Source organism: Hyperolius riggenbachi, chromosome 2 (genome assembly GCF_040937935.1).
Source record: "Hyperolius riggenbachi isolate aHypRig1 chromosome 2, aHypRig1.pri, whole genome shotgun sequence".
Taxonomy (NCBI): Eukaryota; Metazoa; Chordata; class Amphibia; order Anura; family Hyperoliidae; genus Hyperolius; species Hyperolius riggenbachi.
The window spans coordinates 147581036-147593084 of NC_090647.1; the positions used below are offsets into that span (position 1 = coordinate 147581036).

Consider the following 12049-nt stretch of genomic DNA (forward strand, 5'->3'; position numbering starts at 1 on the left):
GTGAGGCTTCCCACGCGTGCTCATAGCCATTGGGCCTCAAACCCAAAACAACGCCTGCAGCACCTGGGGTTCACAGCCGGTCTCCCATGCAGCTACTAACCAGGCCTGAAGCCGCTTAGCTTCCGCGATCTGACGAGAGCGGGCGCTTTCGGCTTAGTGTGGCCGCAGGCAACCTCCAGGGCGCCGTTCCGGCGCCTTGAAGGTGAGGCTTCCCACGCGTGCTCATAGCCATTGGGCCTCAAACCCAAAACAATGCCTGCAGCACCTGGGGTTCACAGCCGGTCTCCCATGCAGCTACTAACCAGGCCTGAAGCCGCTTAGCTTCCGCGATCTGACGAGAGCGGGCGCTTTCGGCTTAGTGTGGCCGCAGGCAACCTCCAAGGCGCCGTTCCGGCGCCTTGAAGGTGAGGCTTCCCACGCGTGCTCATAGCCATTGGGCCTCAAACCCAAAACAACGCCTGCAGCACCTGGGGTTCACAGCCGGTCTCCCATGTAGCTACTAACCAGGCCTGAAGCCGCTTAGCTTCCGCGATCTGACGAGAGCGGGCGCTTTCGGCTTAGTGTGGCCGCAGGCAACCTCCAGGGCGCCGTTCCGGCGCCTTGAAGGTGAGGCTTCCCACGCGTGCTCATAGCCACTGGGCCTCAAACCCAAAACAATGCCTGCAGCACCTGGGGTTCACAGCCGGTCTCCCATGCAGCTACTAACCAGGCCTGAAGCCGCTTAGCTTCCGCGATCTGACGAGAGCGGGCGCTTTCGGCTTAGTGTGGCCGCAGGCAACCTCCAAGGCGCCGTTCCGGCGCCTTGAAGGTGAGGCTTCCCACGCGTGCTCATAGCCATTGGGCCTCAAACCCAAAACAACACCTGCAGCACCTGGGGTTCACAGCCGGTCTCCCATGCTGCTACTAACCAGGCCTGAAGCCGCTTAGCTTCCGCGATCTGACGCTTTCGGCTTAGTGTGGCCGCAGGCAACCTCCAAGGCGCCGTTCCGGCGCCTTGAAGGTGAGGCTTCCCACGCGTGCTCATAGCCATTGGGCCTCAAACCCAAAACAACGCCTGCAGCACCTGGGGTTCACAGCCGGTCTCCCATGCAGCTACTAACCAGGCCTGAAGCCGCTTAGCTTCCGCGATCTGACGAGAGCGGGCGCTTTCGGCTTAGTGTGGCCGCAGGCAACCTCCAGGGCGCCGTTCCGGCGCCTTGAAGGTGAGGCTTCCCACGCGTGCTCATAGCCATTGGGCCTCAAACCCAAAACAATGCCTGCAGCACCTGGGGTTCACAGCCGGTCTCCCATGCAGCTACTAACCAGGCCTGAAGCCGCTTAGCTTCCGCGATCTGACGAGAGCGGGCGCTTTCGGCTTAGTGTGGCCGCAGGCAACCTCCAGGGCGCCGTTCCGGCGCCTTGAAGGTGAGGCTTCCCACGCGTGCTCATAGCCATTGGGCCTCAAACCCAAAACAATGCCTGCAGCACCTGGGGTTCACAGCCGGTCTCCCATGCAGCTACTAACCAGGCCTGAAGCCGCTTAGCTTCCGCGCTCTGACGAGAGCGGGCGCTTTCGGCTTAGTATGGCCGCAGGCAACCTCCAAGGCGCCGTTCCGGCGCCTTGAAGGTGAGGCTTCTCACGCGTGCTCATAGCCATTGGGCCTCAAACCCAAAACAACGCCTGCAGCACCTGGGGTTCACAGCCGGTCTCCCATGCAGCTACTAACCAGGCCTGAAGCCGCTTAGCTTCCGCGATCTGACGAGAGCGGGCGCTTTCGGCTTAGTGTGGCCGCAGGCAACCTCCAGGGCGCCGTTCCGGCGCCTTGAAGGTGAGGCTTCCCACGCGTGCTCATAGCCATTGGGCCTCAAACCCAAAACAATGCCTGCAGCACCTGGGGTTCACAGCCGGTCTCCCATGCAGCTACTAACCAGGCCTGAAGCCGCTTAGCTTCCGCGCTCTGACGAGAGCGGGCGCTTTCGGCTTAGTGTGGCCGCAGGCAACCTCCAAGGCGCCGTTCCGGCGCCTTGAAGGTGAGGCTTCCCACGCGTGCTCATAGCCATTGGGCCTCAAACCCAAAACAACGCCTGCAGCACCTGGGGTTCACAGCCGGTCTCCCATGCAGCTACTAACCAGGCCTGAAGCCGCTTAGCTTCCGCGATCTGACGAGAGCGGGCGCTTTCGGCTTAGTGTGGCCGCAGGCAACCTCCAGGGCGCCGTTCCGGCGCCTTGAAGGTGAGGCTTCCCACGCGTGCTCATAGCCATTGGGCCTCAAACCCAAAACAATGCCTGCAGCACCTGGGGTTCACAGCCGGTCTCCCATGCAGCTACTAACCAGGCCTGAAGCCGCTTAGCTTCCGCGATCTGACGAGAGCGGGCGCTTTCGGCTTAGTGTGGCCGCAGGCAACCTCCAAGGCGCCGTTCCGGCGCCTTAAAGGTGAGGCTTCCCACGCGTGCTCATAGCCATTGGGCCTCAAACCCAAAACAACGCCTGCAGCACCTGGGGTTCACAGCCGGTCTCCCATGCAGCTACTAACCAGGCCTGAAGCCGCTTAGCTTCCGCGATCTGACGAGAGCGGGCGCTTTCGGCTTAGTGTGGCCGCAGGCAACCTCCAGGGCGCCGTTCCGGCGCCTTGAAGGTGAGGCTTCCCACGCGTGCTCATAGCCATTGGGCCTCAAACCCAAAACAATGCCTGCAGCACCTGGGGTTCACAGCCGGTCTCCCATGCAGCTACTAACCAGGCCTGAAGCCGCTTAGCTTCCGCGCTCTGACGAGAGCGGGCGCTTTCGGCGTAGTGTGGCCGCAGGCAACCTCCAAGGCGCCGTTCCGGCGCCTTGAAGGTGAGGCTTCCCACGCATGCTCATAGCCATTGGGCCTCAAACCCAAAACAACGCCTGCAGCACCTGGGGTTCACAGCCGGTCTCCCATGCAGCTACTAACCAGGCCTGAAGCCGCTTAGCTTCCGCGATCTGACAAGAGCGGGCGCTTTCGGCTTAGTGTGGCCGCATGCAACCTCCAGGGCGCCGTTCCGGCGCCTTGAAGGTGAGGCTTCCCACGCGTGCTCATAGCCATTGGGCCTCAAACCCAAAACAATGCCTGCAGCACCTGGGGTTCACAGCCGGTCTCCCATGCAGCTACTAACCAGGCCTGAAGCCGCTTAGCTTCCACGCTCTGACGAGAGCGGGCGCTTTCGGCTTAGTGTGGCCGCAGGCAACCTCCAAGGCGCCGTTCCGGCGCCTTGAAGGTGAGGCTTCCCACGCGTGCTCATAGCCATTGGGCCTCAAACCCAAAACAACGCCTGCAGCACCTGGGGTTCACAGCCGGTCTCCCATGCAGCTACTAACCAGGCCTGAAGCCGCTTAGCTTCCGCGATCTGACGAGAGCGGGCGCTTTCAGCTTAGTGTGGCCGCAGGAAACCTCCAGGGCGCCGTTCCGGCGCCTTGAAGGTGAGGCTTCCCACGCGTGCTCATAGCCATTGGGCCTCAAACCCAAAACAACGCCTGCAGCACCTGGGGTTCACAGCCGGTCTCCCATGCAGCTACTAACCAGGCCTGAAGCAGCTTAGCTTCCGCGATCTGACGAGAGCGGGCGCTTTCGGCTTAGTGTGGCCGCAGGCAACCTCCAGGGCGCCGTTCCGGCGCCTTGAAGGTGAGGCTTCCCACGCATGCTCATAGCCATTGGGCCTCAAACCCAAAACAATGCCTGCAGCACCTGGGGTTCACAGCCGGTCTCCCATGCAGCTACTAACCAGGCCTGAAGCCGCTTAGCTTCCGCGATCTGACGAGAGCGGGCGCTTTCGGCTTAGTGTGGCCGCAGGCAACCTCCAGGGCGCCGTTCCGGCGCCTTGAAGGTGAGGCTTCCCACGCGTGCTCATAGCCATTGGGCCTCAAACCCAAAACAATGCCTGCAGCACCTGGGGTTCACAGCCGGTCTCCCATGCAGCTACTAACCAGGCCTGAAGCCGCTTAGCTTCCGCGATCTGACGAGAGCGGGCGCTTTCGGCTTAGTGTGGCCGCAGGCAACCTCCAGGGCGCCGTTCCGGCGCCTTGAAGGTGAGGCTTTCCACGCGTGCTCATAGCCATTGGGCCTCAAACCCAAAACAATGCCTGCAGCACCTGGGGTTCACAGCCGGTCTCCCATGCAGCTACTAACCAGGCCTGAAGCCGCTTAGCTTCCGCGCTCTGACGAGAGCGGGCGCTTTCGGCTTAGTGTGGCCGCAGGCAACCTCCAAGGCGCCGTTCCGGCGCCTTGAAGGTGAGGCTTCCCACGCGTGCTCATAGCCATTGGGCCTCAAACCCAAAACAACGCCTGCAGCACCTGGGGTTCACAGCCGGTCTCCCATGCAGCTACTAACCAGGCCTGAAGCCGCTTAGCTTCCGCGATCTGACGCTTTCGGCTTAGTGTGGCCGCAGGCAACCTCCAGGGCGCCGTTCCGGCGCCTTGAAGGTGAGGCCTCCCACGCGTGCTCATAGCCATTGGGCCTCAAACCCAAAACAATGCCTGCAGCACCTGGGGTTCACAGCCGGTCTACCATGCAGCTACTAACCAGGCCTGAAGCCGCTTAGCTTCCGCGATCTGACGAGAGCGGGCGCTTTCGGCTTAGTGTGGCCGCAGGCAACCTCCAAGGCGCCGTTCCGGCGCCTTGAAGGTGAGGCTTCCCACGCGTGCTCATAGCCATTGGGCCTCAAACCCAAAACAACGCCTGCAGCACCTGGGGTTCACAGCCGGTCTCCCATGAAGCTACTAACCAGGCCTGAAGCCGCTTAGCTTCCGCGATCTGACGAGAGCGGGCGCTTTCGGCTTAGTGTGGCCGCAGGCAACCTCCAGGGCGCCGTTCCGGCGCCTTGAAGGTGAGGCTTCCCACGCGTGCTCATAGCCATTGGGCCTCAAACCCAAAACAATGCCTGCAGCACCTGGGGTTCACAGCCGGTCTCCCATGCAGCTACTAACCAGGCCTGAAGCCGCTTAGCTTCCGCGATCTGACGAGAGCGGGCGCTTTCGGCTTAGTGTGGCCACAGGCAACCTCCAAGGCGCCTTGAAGGTGAGGCTTCCCACGCGTGCTCATAGCCATTGGGCCTCAAACCCAAAACAACGCCTGCAGCACCTGGGGTTCACAGCCGGTCTCCCATGCAGCTACTAACCAGGCCTGAAGCCGCTTAGCTTCCGCGATCTGACGAGAGCGGGCGCTTTCGGCTTAGTGTGGCCGCAGGCAACCTCCAAGGCGCCGTTCCGGCGCCTTGAAGGTGAGGCTTCCCACGCGTGCTCATAGCCATTGGGCCTCAAACCCAAAACAACGCCTGCAGCACCTGGGGTTCACAGCCGGTCTCCCATGCAGCTACTAACCAGGCCTGAAGCCGCTTAGCTTCCGCGATCTGACGAGAGCGGGCGCTTTCGGCTTAGTGTGGCCGCAGGCAACCTCCAGGGCGCCGTCCCGGCGCCTTGAAGGTGAGGCTTCCCACGCGTGCTCATAGCCATTGGGCCTCAAACCCAAAACAACGCCTGCAGCACCTGGGGTTCACAGCCGGTCTCCCATGCAGCTACTAACCAGGCCTGAAGCCGCTTAGCTTCCGCGATCTGACGAGAGCGGGCGCTTTCGGCTTAGTGTGGCCGCAGGCAACCTCCAAGGCGCCGTTCCGGCGCCTTGAAGGTGAGGCTTCCCACGCGTGCTCATAGCCATTGGGCCTCAAACCCAAAACAACGCCTGCAGCACCTGGGGTTCACAGCCGGTCTCCCATGCAGCTACTAACCAGGCCTGAAGCCGCTTAGCTTCCGCGATCTGACGAGAGCGGGCGCTTTCGGCTTAGTGTGGCCGCAGGCAACCTCCAGGGCGCCGTTCCGGCGCCTTGAAGGTGAGGCTTCCCACGCGTGCTCATAGCCATTGGGCCTCAAACCCAAAACAACGCCTGCAGCACCTGGGGTTCACAGCCGGTCTCCCATGCAGCTACTAACCAGGCCTGAAGCCGCTTAGCTTCCGCGATCTGACGAGAGCGGGCGCTTTCGGCTTAGTGTGGCCGCAGGCAACCTCCAGGGCGCCGTTCCGGCGCCTTGAAGGTGAGGCTTCCCACGCGTGCTCATAGCCATTGGGCCTCAAACCCAAAACAATGCCTGCAGCACCTGGGGTTCACAGCCGGACTCCCATGCAGCTACTAACCAGGCCTGAAGCCGCTTAGCTTCCGCGATCTGACGAGAGCGGGCGCTTTCGGCTTAGTGTGGCCGCAGGCAACCTCCAGGGCGCCGTTCCGGCGCCTTGAAGGTGAGGCTTCCCACGCGTGCTCATAGCCATTGGGCCTCAAACCCAAAACAACGCCTGCAGCACCTGGGGTTCACAGCCGGTCTCCCATGCAGCTACTAACCAGGCCTGAAGCCGCTTAGCTTCCGCGATCTGACGAGAGCGGGCGCTTTCGGCTTAGTGTGGCCGCAGGCAACCTCCAGGGCGCCGTTCCGGCGCCTTGAAGGTGAGGCTTCCCACGCGTGCTCATAGCCATTGGGCCTCAAACCCAAAACAATGCCTGCAGCACCTGGGGTTCACAGCCGGTCTCCCATGCAGCTACTAACCAGGCCTGAAGCCGCTTAGCTTCCGCGATCTGACGAGAGCGGGCGCTTTCGGCTTAGTGTGGCCGCAGGCAACCTCCAAGGCGCCGTTCCGGCGCCTTGAAGGTGAGGCTTCCCACGCGTGCTCATAGCCATTGGGCCTCAAACCCAAAACAACGCCTGCAGCACCTGGGGTTCACAGCCGGTCTCCCATGCAGCTACTAACCAGGCCTGAAGCCGCTTAGCTTCCGCGATCTGACGAGAGCGGGCGCTTTCGGCTTAGTGTGGCCGCAGGCAACCTCCAAGGCGCCGTTCCGGCGCCTTAAAGGTGAGGCTTCCCACGCGTGCTCATAGCCATTGGGCCTCAAACCCAAAACAACGCCTGCAGCACCTGGGGTTCACAGCCGGTCTCCCATGCAGCTACTAACCAGGCCTGAAGCCGCTTAGCTTCCGCGATCTGACAAGAGCGGGCGCTTTCGGCTTAGTGTGGCCGCAGGCAACCTCCAGGGCGCCGTTCCGGCGCCTTGAAGGTGAGGCTTCCCACGCGTGCTCATAGCCATTGGGCCTCAAACCCAAAACAATGCCTGCAGCACCTGGGGTTCACAGCCGGTCTCCCATGCAGCTACTAACCAGGCCTGAAGCCGCTTAGCTTCCGCGATCTGACGAGAGCGGGCGCTTTCGGCTTAGTGTGGCCGCAGGCAACCTCCAAGGCGCCGTTCCGGCGCCTTGAAGGTGAGGCTTCCCACGCGTGCTCATAGCCATTGGGCCTCAAACCCAAAACAACGCCTGCAGCACCTGGGGTTCACAGCCGGTCTCCCATGCAGCTACTAACCAGGCCTGAAGCCGCTTAGCTTCCGCGATCTGACGAGAGCGGGCGCTTTCGGCTTAGTGTGGCCGCAGGCAACCTCCAGGGCGCCGTTCCGGCGCCTTGAAGGTGAGGCTTCCCACGCGTGCTCATAGCCATTGGGCCTCAAACCCAAAACAACGCCTGCAGCACCTGGGGTTCACAGCCGGTCTCCCATGCAGCTACTAACCAGGCCTGAAGACGCTTAGCTTCCGCGATCTGACGAGAGCGGGCGCTTTCGGCTTAGTGTGGCCGCAGGCAACCTCCAAGGCGCCGTTCCGGCGCCTTGAAGGTGAGGCTTCCCACGCGTGCTCATAGCCATTGGGCCTCAAACCCAAAACAACGCCTGCAGCACCTGGGGTTCACAGCCGGTCTCCCATGCAGCTACTAACCAGGCCTGAAGCCGCTTAGCTTCCGCGATCTGACGAGAGCGGGCGCTTTCGGCTTAGTGTGGCCGCAGGCAACCTCCAGGGCGCCGTTCCGGCGCCTTGAAGGTGAGGCTTCCCACGCGTGCTCATAGCCATTGGGCCTCAAACCCAAAACAACGCCTGCAGCACCTGGGGTTCACAGCCGGTCTCCCATGCAGCTACTAACCAGGCCTGAAGCCGCTTAGCTTCCGCGATCTGACGAGAGCGGGCGCTTTCGGCTTAGTGTGGCCGCAGGCAACCTCCAGGGCGCCGTTCCGGCGCCTTGAAGGTGAGGCTTCCCACGCGTGCTCATAGCCATTGGGCCTCAAACCCAAAACAATGCCTGCAGCACCTGGGGTTCACAGCCGGTCTCCCATGCAGCTACTAACCAGGCCTGAAGCCGCTTAGCTTCCGCGATCTGACGAGAGCGGGCGCTTTCGGCTTAGTGTGGCCGCAGGCAACCTCCAAGGCGCCGTTCCGGCGCCTTGAAGGTGAGGCTTCCCACGCGTGCTCATAGCCATTGGGCCTCAAACCCAAAACAACGCCTGCAGCACCTGGGGTTCACAGCCGGTCTCCCATGCAGCTACTAACCAGGCCTGAAGCCGCTTAGCTTCCGCGATCTGACGCTTTCGGCTTAGTGTGGCCGCAGGCAACCTCCAGGGCGCCGTTCCGGCGCCTTGAAGGTGAGGCTTCCCACGCGTGCTCATAGCCATTGGGCCTCAAACCCAAAACAATGCCTGCAGCACCTGGGGTTCACAGCCGGTCTCCCATGCAGCTACTAACCAGGCCTGAAGCCGCTTAGCTTCCGCGATCTGACGAGAGCGGGCGCTTTCGGCTTAGTGTGGCCGCAGGCAACCTCCAAGGCGCCGTTCCGGCGCCTTGAAGGTGAGGCTTCCCACACGTGCTCATAGCCATTGGGCCTCAAACCCAAAACAACGCCTGCAGCACCTGGGGTTCACAGCCGGTCTCCCATGCAGCTACTAACCAGGCCTGAAGCCGCTTAGCTTCCGCGATCTGACGAGAGCGGGCGCTTTCGGCTTAGTGTGGCCGCAGGCAACCTCCAAGGCGCCGTTCCGGCGCCTTGAAGGTGAGGCTTCCCACGCGTGCTCATAGCCATTGGGCCTCAAACCCAAAACAACGCCTGCAGCACCTGGGGTTCACAGCCGGTCTCCCATGCAGCTACTAACCAGGCCTGAAGCCGCTTAGCTTCCGCGATCTGACGAGAGCGGGCGCTTTCGGCTTAGTGTGGCCGCAGGCAACCTCCAGGGCGCCGTTCCGGCGCCTTGAAGGTGAGGCTTCCCACGCGTGCTCATAGCCATTGGGCCTCAAACCCAAAACAACGCCTGCAGCACCTGGGGTTCACAGCCGGTCTCCCATGCAGCTACTAACCAGGCCTGAAGCCGCTTAGCTTCCGCGATCTGACGAGAGCGGGCGCTTTCGGCTTAGTGTGGCCGCAGGCAACCTCCAGGGCGCCGTTCCGGCGCCTTGAAGGTGAGGCTTCCCACGCGTGCTCATAGCCATTGGGCCTCAAACCCAAAACAATGCCTGCAGCACCTGGGGTTCACAGCCGGTCTCCCATGCAGCTACTAACCAGGCCTGAAGCCGCTTAGCTTCCGCGATCTGACGAGAGCGGGCGCTTTCGGCTTAGTGTGGCCGCAGGCAACCTCCAAGGCGCCGTTCCGGCGCCTTGAAGGTGAGGCTTCCCACGCGTGCTCATAGCCATTGGGCCTCAAACCCAAAACAACGCCTGCAGCACCTGGGGTTCACAGCCGGTCTCCCATGCAGCTACTAACCAGGCCTGAAGCCGCTTAGCTTCCGCGATCTGACGAGAGCGGGCGCTTTCGGCTTAGTGTGGCCGCAGGCAACCTCCAGGGCGCCGTTCCGGCGCCTTGAAGGTGAGGCTTCCCACGCGTGCTCATAGCCATTGGGCCTCAAACCCAAAACAATGCCTGCAGCACCTGGGGTTCACAGCCGGTCTCCCATGCAGCTACTAACCAGGCCTGAAGCCGCTTAGCTTCCGCGATCTGACGAGAGCGGGCGCTTTCGGCTTAGTGTGGCCGCAGGCAACCTCCAAGGCGCCGTTCCGGCGCCTTGAAGGTGAGGCTTCCCACGCGTGCTCATAGCCATTGGGCCTCAAACCCAAAACAACGCCTGCAGCACCTGGGGTTCACAGCCGGTCTCCCATGCAGCTACTAACCAGGCCTGAAGCCGCTTAGCTTCCGCGATCTGACGAGAGCGGGCGCTTTCGGCTTAGTGTGGCCGCAGGCAACCTCCAGGGCGCCGTTCCGGCGCCTTGAAGGTGAGGGTTCCCACGCGTGCTCATAGCCATTGGGCCTCAAACACAAAACAATGCCTGCAGCACCTGGGGTTCACAGCCGGTCTTCCATGCAGCTACTAACCAGGCCTGAAGCCGCTTAGCTTCCGCGATCTGACGAGAGCGGGCGCTTTCGGCTTAGTGTGGCCGCAGGCAACCTCCAAGGCGCCGTTCCGGCGCCTTGAAGGTGAGGCTTCCCACGCGTGCTCATAGCCATTGGGCCTCAAACCCAAAACAACGCCTGCAGCACCTGGGGTTCACAGCCGGTCTCCCATGCAGCTACTAACCAGGCCTGAAGCCGCTTAGCTTCCGCGATCTGACGAGAGCGGGCGCTTTCGGCTTAGTGTGGCCGCAGGCAACCTCCAGGGCGCCGTTCCGGCGCCTTGAAGGTGAGGCTTCCCACGCGTGCTCATAGCCATTGGGCCTCAAACCCAAAACAATGCCTGCAGCACCTGGGGTTCACAGCCGGTCTCCCATGCAGCTACTAACCAGGCCTGAAGCCGCTTAGCTTCCGCGATCTGACGAGAGCGGGCGCTTTCGGCTTAGTGTGGCCGCAGGCAACCTCCAAGGCGCCGTTCCGGCGCCTTGAAGGTGAGGCTTCCCACGCGTGCTCATAGCCATTGGGCCTCAAACCCAAAACAACGCCTGCAGCACCTGGGGTTCACAGCCGGTCTCCCATGCAGCTACTAACCAGGCCTGAAGCCGCTTAGCTTCCGCGATCTGACGAGAGCGGGCGCTTTCGGCTTAGTGTGGCCGCAGGCAACCTCCAGGGCGCCGTTCCGGCGCCTTGAAGGTGAGGCTTCCCACGCGTGCTCATAGCCATTGGGCCTCAAACCCAAAACAATGCCTGCAGCACCTGGGGTTCACAGCCGGTCTCCCATGCAGCTACTAACCAGGCCTGAAGCCGCTTAGCTTCCGCGATCTGACGAGAGCGGGCGCTTTCGGCTTAGTGTGGCCGCAGGCAACCTCCAAGGCGCCGTTCCGGCGCCTTGAAGGTGAGGCTTCCCACGCGTGCTCATAGCCATTGGGCCTCAAACCCAAAACAACGCCTGCAGCACCTGGGGTTCACAGCCGGTCTCCCATGCAGCTACTAACCAGGCCGGAAGCCGCTTAGCTTCCGCGATCTGACGAGAGCGGGCGCTTTCGGCTTAGTGTGGCCGCAGGCAACCTCCAGGGCGCCGTTCCGGCGCCTTGAAGGTGAGGCTTCCCACGCGTGCTCATAGCCATTGGGCCTCAAACCCAAAACAATGCCTGCAGCACCTGGGGTTCACAGCCGGTTTCCCATGCAGCTACTAACCAGGCCTGAAGCCGCTTAGCTTCCGCGATCTGACGAGAGCGGGCGCTTTCGGCTTAGTGTGGCCGCAGGCAACCTCCAAGGCGCCGTTCCGGCGCCTTGAAGGTGAGGCTTCCCACGCGTGCTCATAGCCATTGGGCCTCAAACCCAAAACAACGCCTGCAGCACCTGGGGTTCACAGCCGGTCTCCCATGCAGCTACTAACCAGGCCTGAAGCCGCTTAGCTTCCGCGATCTGACGAGAGCGGGCGCTTTCGGCTTAGTGTGGCCGCAGGCAACCTCCAGGGCGCCGTTCCGGCGCCTTGAAGGTGAGGCTTCCCACGCGTGCTCATAGCCATTGGGCCTCAAACCCAAAACAATGCCTGCAGCACCTGGGGTTCACAGCCGGTCTCCCATGCAGCTACTAACCAGGCCTGAAGCCGCTTAGCTTCCGCGATCTGACGAGAGCGGGCGCTTTCGGCTTAGTGTGGCCGCAGGCAACCTCCAAGGCGCCGTTCCGGCGCCTTGAAGGTGAGGCTTCCCACGCGTGCTCATAGCCATTGGGCCTCAAACCCAAAACAACGCCTGCAGCACCTGGGGTTCACAGCCGGTCTCCCATGCAGCTACTAACCAGGCCTGAAGCCGCTTAGCTTCCGCGCTCTGACGAGAGCGGGCGCTTTCGGCTTAGTGTGGCCGCAGGCAA

At 62.2% G+C, this 12049-nt stretch overlaps 45 non-coding genes and 12 pseudogenes across 45 annotated transcripts; all 57 read right to left on the minus strand.

The window, feature by feature from the left end:
* Window positions 1-51: 51 nt before the first annotated feature.
* On the minus strand, window positions 52-170 carry LOC137555261 (5S ribosomal RNA). Its single transcript, XR_011027955.1, has one exon. It is a non-coding gene; the product is annotated as a 5S ribosomal RNA (ribosomal RNA).
* Window positions 171-253: 83 nt separating this feature from the next.
* Window positions 254-372, minus strand: LOC137547514 (5S ribosomal RNA). Its single transcript, XR_011026596.1, has one exon. It is a non-coding gene; the product is annotated as a 5S ribosomal RNA (ribosomal RNA).
* An 83-nt stretch (window positions 373-455) lies between these two features.
* On the minus strand, window positions 456-574 carry LOC137556793 (5S ribosomal RNA). Its single transcript, XR_011029431.1, has one exon. It is a non-coding gene; the product is annotated as a 5S ribosomal RNA (ribosomal RNA).
* An 83-nt stretch (window positions 575-657) lies between these two features.
* Window positions 658-776, minus strand: LOC137547525 (5S ribosomal RNA). Its single transcript, XR_011026599.1, has one exon. It is a non-coding gene; the product is annotated as a 5S ribosomal RNA (ribosomal RNA).
* Window positions 777-1051: 275 nt separating this feature from the next.
* LOC137555262 (5S ribosomal RNA) lies at window positions 1052-1170 on the minus strand. The gene has a single exon (XR_011027956.1). It is a non-coding gene; the product is annotated as a 5S ribosomal RNA (ribosomal RNA).
* An 83-nt stretch (window positions 1171-1253) lies between these two features.
* On the minus strand, window positions 1254-1372 carry LOC137547536 (5S ribosomal RNA). The gene has a single exon (XR_011026602.1). It is a non-coding gene; the product is annotated as a 5S ribosomal RNA (ribosomal RNA).
* Window positions 1373-1455: 83 nt separating this feature from the next.
* On the minus strand, window positions 1456-1574 carry LOC137547919 (5S ribosomal RNA). Its single transcript, XR_011026644.1, has one exon. It is a non-coding gene; the product is annotated as a 5S ribosomal RNA (ribosomal RNA).
* An 83-nt stretch (window positions 1575-1657) lies between these two features.
* LOC137555263 (5S ribosomal RNA) lies at window positions 1658-1776 on the minus strand. The gene has a single exon (XR_011027957.1). It is a non-coding gene; the product is annotated as a 5S ribosomal RNA (ribosomal RNA).
* Window positions 1777-1859: 83 nt separating this feature from the next.
* Window positions 1860-1978, minus strand: LOC137556728 (5S ribosomal RNA). Its single transcript, XR_011029367.1, has one exon. It is a non-coding gene; the product is annotated as a 5S ribosomal RNA (ribosomal RNA).
* An 83-nt stretch (window positions 1979-2061) lies between these two features.
* Window positions 2062-2180, minus strand: LOC137555264 (5S ribosomal RNA). Its single transcript, XR_011027958.1, has one exon. It is a non-coding gene; the product is annotated as a 5S ribosomal RNA (ribosomal RNA).
* Window positions 2181-2263: 83 nt separating this feature from the next.
* On the minus strand, window positions 2264-2382 carry LOC137547547 (5S ribosomal RNA). The gene has a single exon (XR_011026605.1). It is a non-coding gene; the product is annotated as a 5S ribosomal RNA (ribosomal RNA).
* Window positions 2383-2465: 83 nt separating this feature from the next.
* LOC137555265 (5S ribosomal RNA) lies at window positions 2466-2584 on the minus strand. Its single transcript, XR_011027959.1, has one exon. It is a non-coding gene; the product is annotated as a 5S ribosomal RNA (ribosomal RNA).
* Window positions 2585-2667: 83 nt separating this feature from the next.
* LOC137548296 (5S ribosomal RNA) lies at window positions 2668-2786 on the minus strand (annotated as a pseudogene).
* Window positions 2787-2869: 83 nt separating this feature from the next.
* On the minus strand, window positions 2870-2988 carry LOC137549448 (5S ribosomal RNA; annotated as a pseudogene).
* An 83-nt stretch (window positions 2989-3071) lies between these two features.
* On the minus strand, window positions 3072-3190 carry LOC137559456 (5S ribosomal RNA; annotated as a pseudogene).
* Window positions 3191-3273: 83 nt separating this feature from the next.
* On the minus strand, window positions 3274-3392 carry LOC137559446 (5S ribosomal RNA; annotated as a pseudogene).
* An 83-nt stretch (window positions 3393-3475) lies between these two features.
* LOC137547576 (5S ribosomal RNA) lies at window positions 3476-3594 on the minus strand (annotated as a pseudogene).
* Window positions 3595-3677: 83 nt separating this feature from the next.
* LOC137547559 (5S ribosomal RNA) lies at window positions 3678-3796 on the minus strand. Its single transcript, XR_011026607.1, has one exon. It is a non-coding gene; the product is annotated as a 5S ribosomal RNA (ribosomal RNA).
* Window positions 3797-3879: 83 nt separating this feature from the next.
* LOC137547572 (5S ribosomal RNA) lies at window positions 3880-3998 on the minus strand. Its single transcript, XR_011026609.1, has one exon. It is a non-coding gene; the product is annotated as a 5S ribosomal RNA (ribosomal RNA).
* An 83-nt stretch (window positions 3999-4081) lies between these two features.
* LOC137556730 (5S ribosomal RNA) lies at window positions 4082-4200 on the minus strand. Its single transcript, XR_011029369.1, has one exon. It is a non-coding gene; the product is annotated as a 5S ribosomal RNA (ribosomal RNA).
* A 275-nt stretch (window positions 4201-4475) lies between these two features.
* On the minus strand, window positions 4476-4594 carry LOC137557640 (5S ribosomal RNA; annotated as a pseudogene).
* Window positions 4595-4677: 83 nt separating this feature from the next.
* LOC137556690 (5S ribosomal RNA) lies at window positions 4678-4796 on the minus strand. Its single transcript, XR_011029330.1, has one exon. It is a non-coding gene; the product is annotated as a 5S ribosomal RNA (ribosomal RNA).
* Window positions 4797-4879: 83 nt separating this feature from the next.
* On the minus strand, window positions 4880-4998 carry LOC137556685 (5S ribosomal RNA). Its single transcript, XR_011029325.1, has one exon. It is a non-coding gene; the product is annotated as a 5S ribosomal RNA (ribosomal RNA).
* Window positions 4999-5070: 72 nt separating this feature from the next.
* On the minus strand, window positions 5071-5189 carry LOC137555266 (5S ribosomal RNA). The gene has a single exon (XR_011027960.1). It is a non-coding gene; the product is annotated as a 5S ribosomal RNA (ribosomal RNA).
* An 83-nt stretch (window positions 5190-5272) lies between these two features.
* LOC137555268 (5S ribosomal RNA) lies at window positions 5273-5391 on the minus strand. Its single transcript, XR_011027961.1, has one exon. It is a non-coding gene; the product is annotated as a 5S ribosomal RNA (ribosomal RNA).
* An 83-nt stretch (window positions 5392-5474) lies between these two features.
* LOC137555269 (5S ribosomal RNA) lies at window positions 5475-5593 on the minus strand. The gene has a single exon (XR_011027962.1). It is a non-coding gene; the product is annotated as a 5S ribosomal RNA (ribosomal RNA).
* Window positions 5594-5676: 83 nt separating this feature from the next.
* On the minus strand, window positions 5677-5795 carry LOC137555271 (5S ribosomal RNA). The gene has a single exon (XR_011027964.1). It is a non-coding gene; the product is annotated as a 5S ribosomal RNA (ribosomal RNA).
* An 83-nt stretch (window positions 5796-5878) lies between these two features.
* On the minus strand, window positions 5879-5997 carry LOC137555272 (5S ribosomal RNA). Its single transcript, XR_011027965.1, has one exon. It is a non-coding gene; the product is annotated as a 5S ribosomal RNA (ribosomal RNA).
* Window positions 5998-6080: 83 nt separating this feature from the next.
* LOC137557045 (5S ribosomal RNA) lies at window positions 6081-6199 on the minus strand (annotated as a pseudogene).
* An 83-nt stretch (window positions 6200-6282) lies between these two features.
* On the minus strand, window positions 6283-6401 carry LOC137555273 (5S ribosomal RNA). Its single transcript, XR_011027966.1, has one exon. It is a non-coding gene; the product is annotated as a 5S ribosomal RNA (ribosomal RNA).
* Window positions 6402-6484: 83 nt separating this feature from the next.
* Window positions 6485-6603, minus strand: LOC137547583 (5S ribosomal RNA). Its single transcript, XR_011026610.1, has one exon. It is a non-coding gene; the product is annotated as a 5S ribosomal RNA (ribosomal RNA).
* Window positions 6604-6686: 83 nt separating this feature from the next.
* LOC137555274 (5S ribosomal RNA) lies at window positions 6687-6805 on the minus strand. The gene has a single exon (XR_011027967.1). It is a non-coding gene; the product is annotated as a 5S ribosomal RNA (ribosomal RNA).
* An 83-nt stretch (window positions 6806-6888) lies between these two features.
* LOC137559260 (5S ribosomal RNA) lies at window positions 6889-7007 on the minus strand (annotated as a pseudogene).
* An 83-nt stretch (window positions 7008-7090) lies between these two features.
* Window positions 7091-7209, minus strand: LOC137547595 (5S ribosomal RNA). Its single transcript, XR_011026611.1, has one exon. It is a non-coding gene; the product is annotated as a 5S ribosomal RNA (ribosomal RNA).
* An 83-nt stretch (window positions 7210-7292) lies between these two features.
* On the minus strand, window positions 7293-7411 carry LOC137555275 (5S ribosomal RNA). The gene has a single exon (XR_011027968.1). It is a non-coding gene; the product is annotated as a 5S ribosomal RNA (ribosomal RNA).
* Window positions 7412-7494: 83 nt separating this feature from the next.
* LOC137559123 (5S ribosomal RNA) lies at window positions 7495-7613 on the minus strand (annotated as a pseudogene).
* An 83-nt stretch (window positions 7614-7696) lies between these two features.
* Window positions 7697-7815, minus strand: LOC137555277 (5S ribosomal RNA). Its single transcript, XR_011027970.1, has one exon. It is a non-coding gene; the product is annotated as a 5S ribosomal RNA (ribosomal RNA).
* An 83-nt stretch (window positions 7816-7898) lies between these two features.
* Window positions 7899-8017, minus strand: LOC137555278 (5S ribosomal RNA). Its single transcript, XR_011027971.1, has one exon. It is a non-coding gene; the product is annotated as a 5S ribosomal RNA (ribosomal RNA).
* Window positions 8018-8100: 83 nt separating this feature from the next.
* Window positions 8101-8219, minus strand: LOC137547607 (5S ribosomal RNA). The gene has a single exon (XR_011026612.1). It is a non-coding gene; the product is annotated as a 5S ribosomal RNA (ribosomal RNA).
* A 275-nt stretch (window positions 8220-8494) lies between these two features.
* On the minus strand, window positions 8495-8613 carry LOC137547619 (5S ribosomal RNA). The gene has a single exon (XR_011026613.1). It is a non-coding gene; the product is annotated as a 5S ribosomal RNA (ribosomal RNA).
* Window positions 8614-8696: 83 nt separating this feature from the next.
* Window positions 8697-8815, minus strand: LOC137555279 (5S ribosomal RNA). The gene has a single exon (XR_011027972.1). It is a non-coding gene; the product is annotated as a 5S ribosomal RNA (ribosomal RNA).
* An 83-nt stretch (window positions 8816-8898) lies between these two features.
* LOC137555280 (5S ribosomal RNA) lies at window positions 8899-9017 on the minus strand. Its single transcript, XR_011027973.1, has one exon. It is a non-coding gene; the product is annotated as a 5S ribosomal RNA (ribosomal RNA).
* Window positions 9018-9100: 83 nt separating this feature from the next.
* LOC137555281 (5S ribosomal RNA) lies at window positions 9101-9219 on the minus strand. Its single transcript, XR_011027974.1, has one exon. It is a non-coding gene; the product is annotated as a 5S ribosomal RNA (ribosomal RNA).
* An 83-nt stretch (window positions 9220-9302) lies between these two features.
* LOC137547630 (5S ribosomal RNA) lies at window positions 9303-9421 on the minus strand. The gene has a single exon (XR_011026614.1). It is a non-coding gene; the product is annotated as a 5S ribosomal RNA (ribosomal RNA).
* Window positions 9422-9504: 83 nt separating this feature from the next.
* On the minus strand, window positions 9505-9623 carry LOC137555284 (5S ribosomal RNA). Its single transcript, XR_011027976.1, has one exon. It is a non-coding gene; the product is annotated as a 5S ribosomal RNA (ribosomal RNA).
* Window positions 9624-9706: 83 nt separating this feature from the next.
* Window positions 9707-9825, minus strand: LOC137547642 (5S ribosomal RNA). The gene has a single exon (XR_011026615.1). It is a non-coding gene; the product is annotated as a 5S ribosomal RNA (ribosomal RNA).
* Window positions 9826-9908: 83 nt separating this feature from the next.
* LOC137555285 (5S ribosomal RNA) lies at window positions 9909-10027 on the minus strand. The gene has a single exon (XR_011027977.1). It is a non-coding gene; the product is annotated as a 5S ribosomal RNA (ribosomal RNA).
* Window positions 10028-10110: 83 nt separating this feature from the next.
* On the minus strand, window positions 10111-10229 carry LOC137557634 (5S ribosomal RNA; annotated as a pseudogene).
* An 83-nt stretch (window positions 10230-10312) lies between these two features.
* Window positions 10313-10431, minus strand: LOC137555286 (5S ribosomal RNA). Its single transcript, XR_011027978.1, has one exon. It is a non-coding gene; the product is annotated as a 5S ribosomal RNA (ribosomal RNA).
* An 83-nt stretch (window positions 10432-10514) lies between these two features.
* LOC137547654 (5S ribosomal RNA) lies at window positions 10515-10633 on the minus strand. The gene has a single exon (XR_011026616.1). It is a non-coding gene; the product is annotated as a 5S ribosomal RNA (ribosomal RNA).
* Window positions 10634-10716: 83 nt separating this feature from the next.
* On the minus strand, window positions 10717-10835 carry LOC137555287 (5S ribosomal RNA). Its single transcript, XR_011027979.1, has one exon. It is a non-coding gene; the product is annotated as a 5S ribosomal RNA (ribosomal RNA).
* An 83-nt stretch (window positions 10836-10918) lies between these two features.
* On the minus strand, window positions 10919-11037 carry LOC137547667 (5S ribosomal RNA). Its single transcript, XR_011026617.1, has one exon. It is a non-coding gene; the product is annotated as a 5S ribosomal RNA (ribosomal RNA).
* Window positions 11038-11120: 83 nt separating this feature from the next.
* LOC137559432 (5S ribosomal RNA) lies at window positions 11121-11239 on the minus strand (annotated as a pseudogene).
* An 83-nt stretch (window positions 11240-11322) lies between these two features.
* LOC137556810 (5S ribosomal RNA) lies at window positions 11323-11441 on the minus strand. The gene has a single exon (XR_011029448.1). It is a non-coding gene; the product is annotated as a 5S ribosomal RNA (ribosomal RNA).
* Window positions 11442-11524: 83 nt separating this feature from the next.
* On the minus strand, window positions 11525-11643 carry LOC137555288 (5S ribosomal RNA). The gene has a single exon (XR_011027980.1). It is a non-coding gene; the product is annotated as a 5S ribosomal RNA (ribosomal RNA).
* Window positions 11644-11726: 83 nt separating this feature from the next.
* On the minus strand, window positions 11727-11845 carry LOC137547678 (5S ribosomal RNA). The gene has a single exon (XR_011026618.1). It is a non-coding gene; the product is annotated as a 5S ribosomal RNA (ribosomal RNA).
* An 83-nt stretch (window positions 11846-11928) lies between these two features.
* Window positions 11929-12047, minus strand: LOC137557073 (5S ribosomal RNA; annotated as a pseudogene).
* Window positions 12048-12049: the final 2 nt, after the last annotated feature.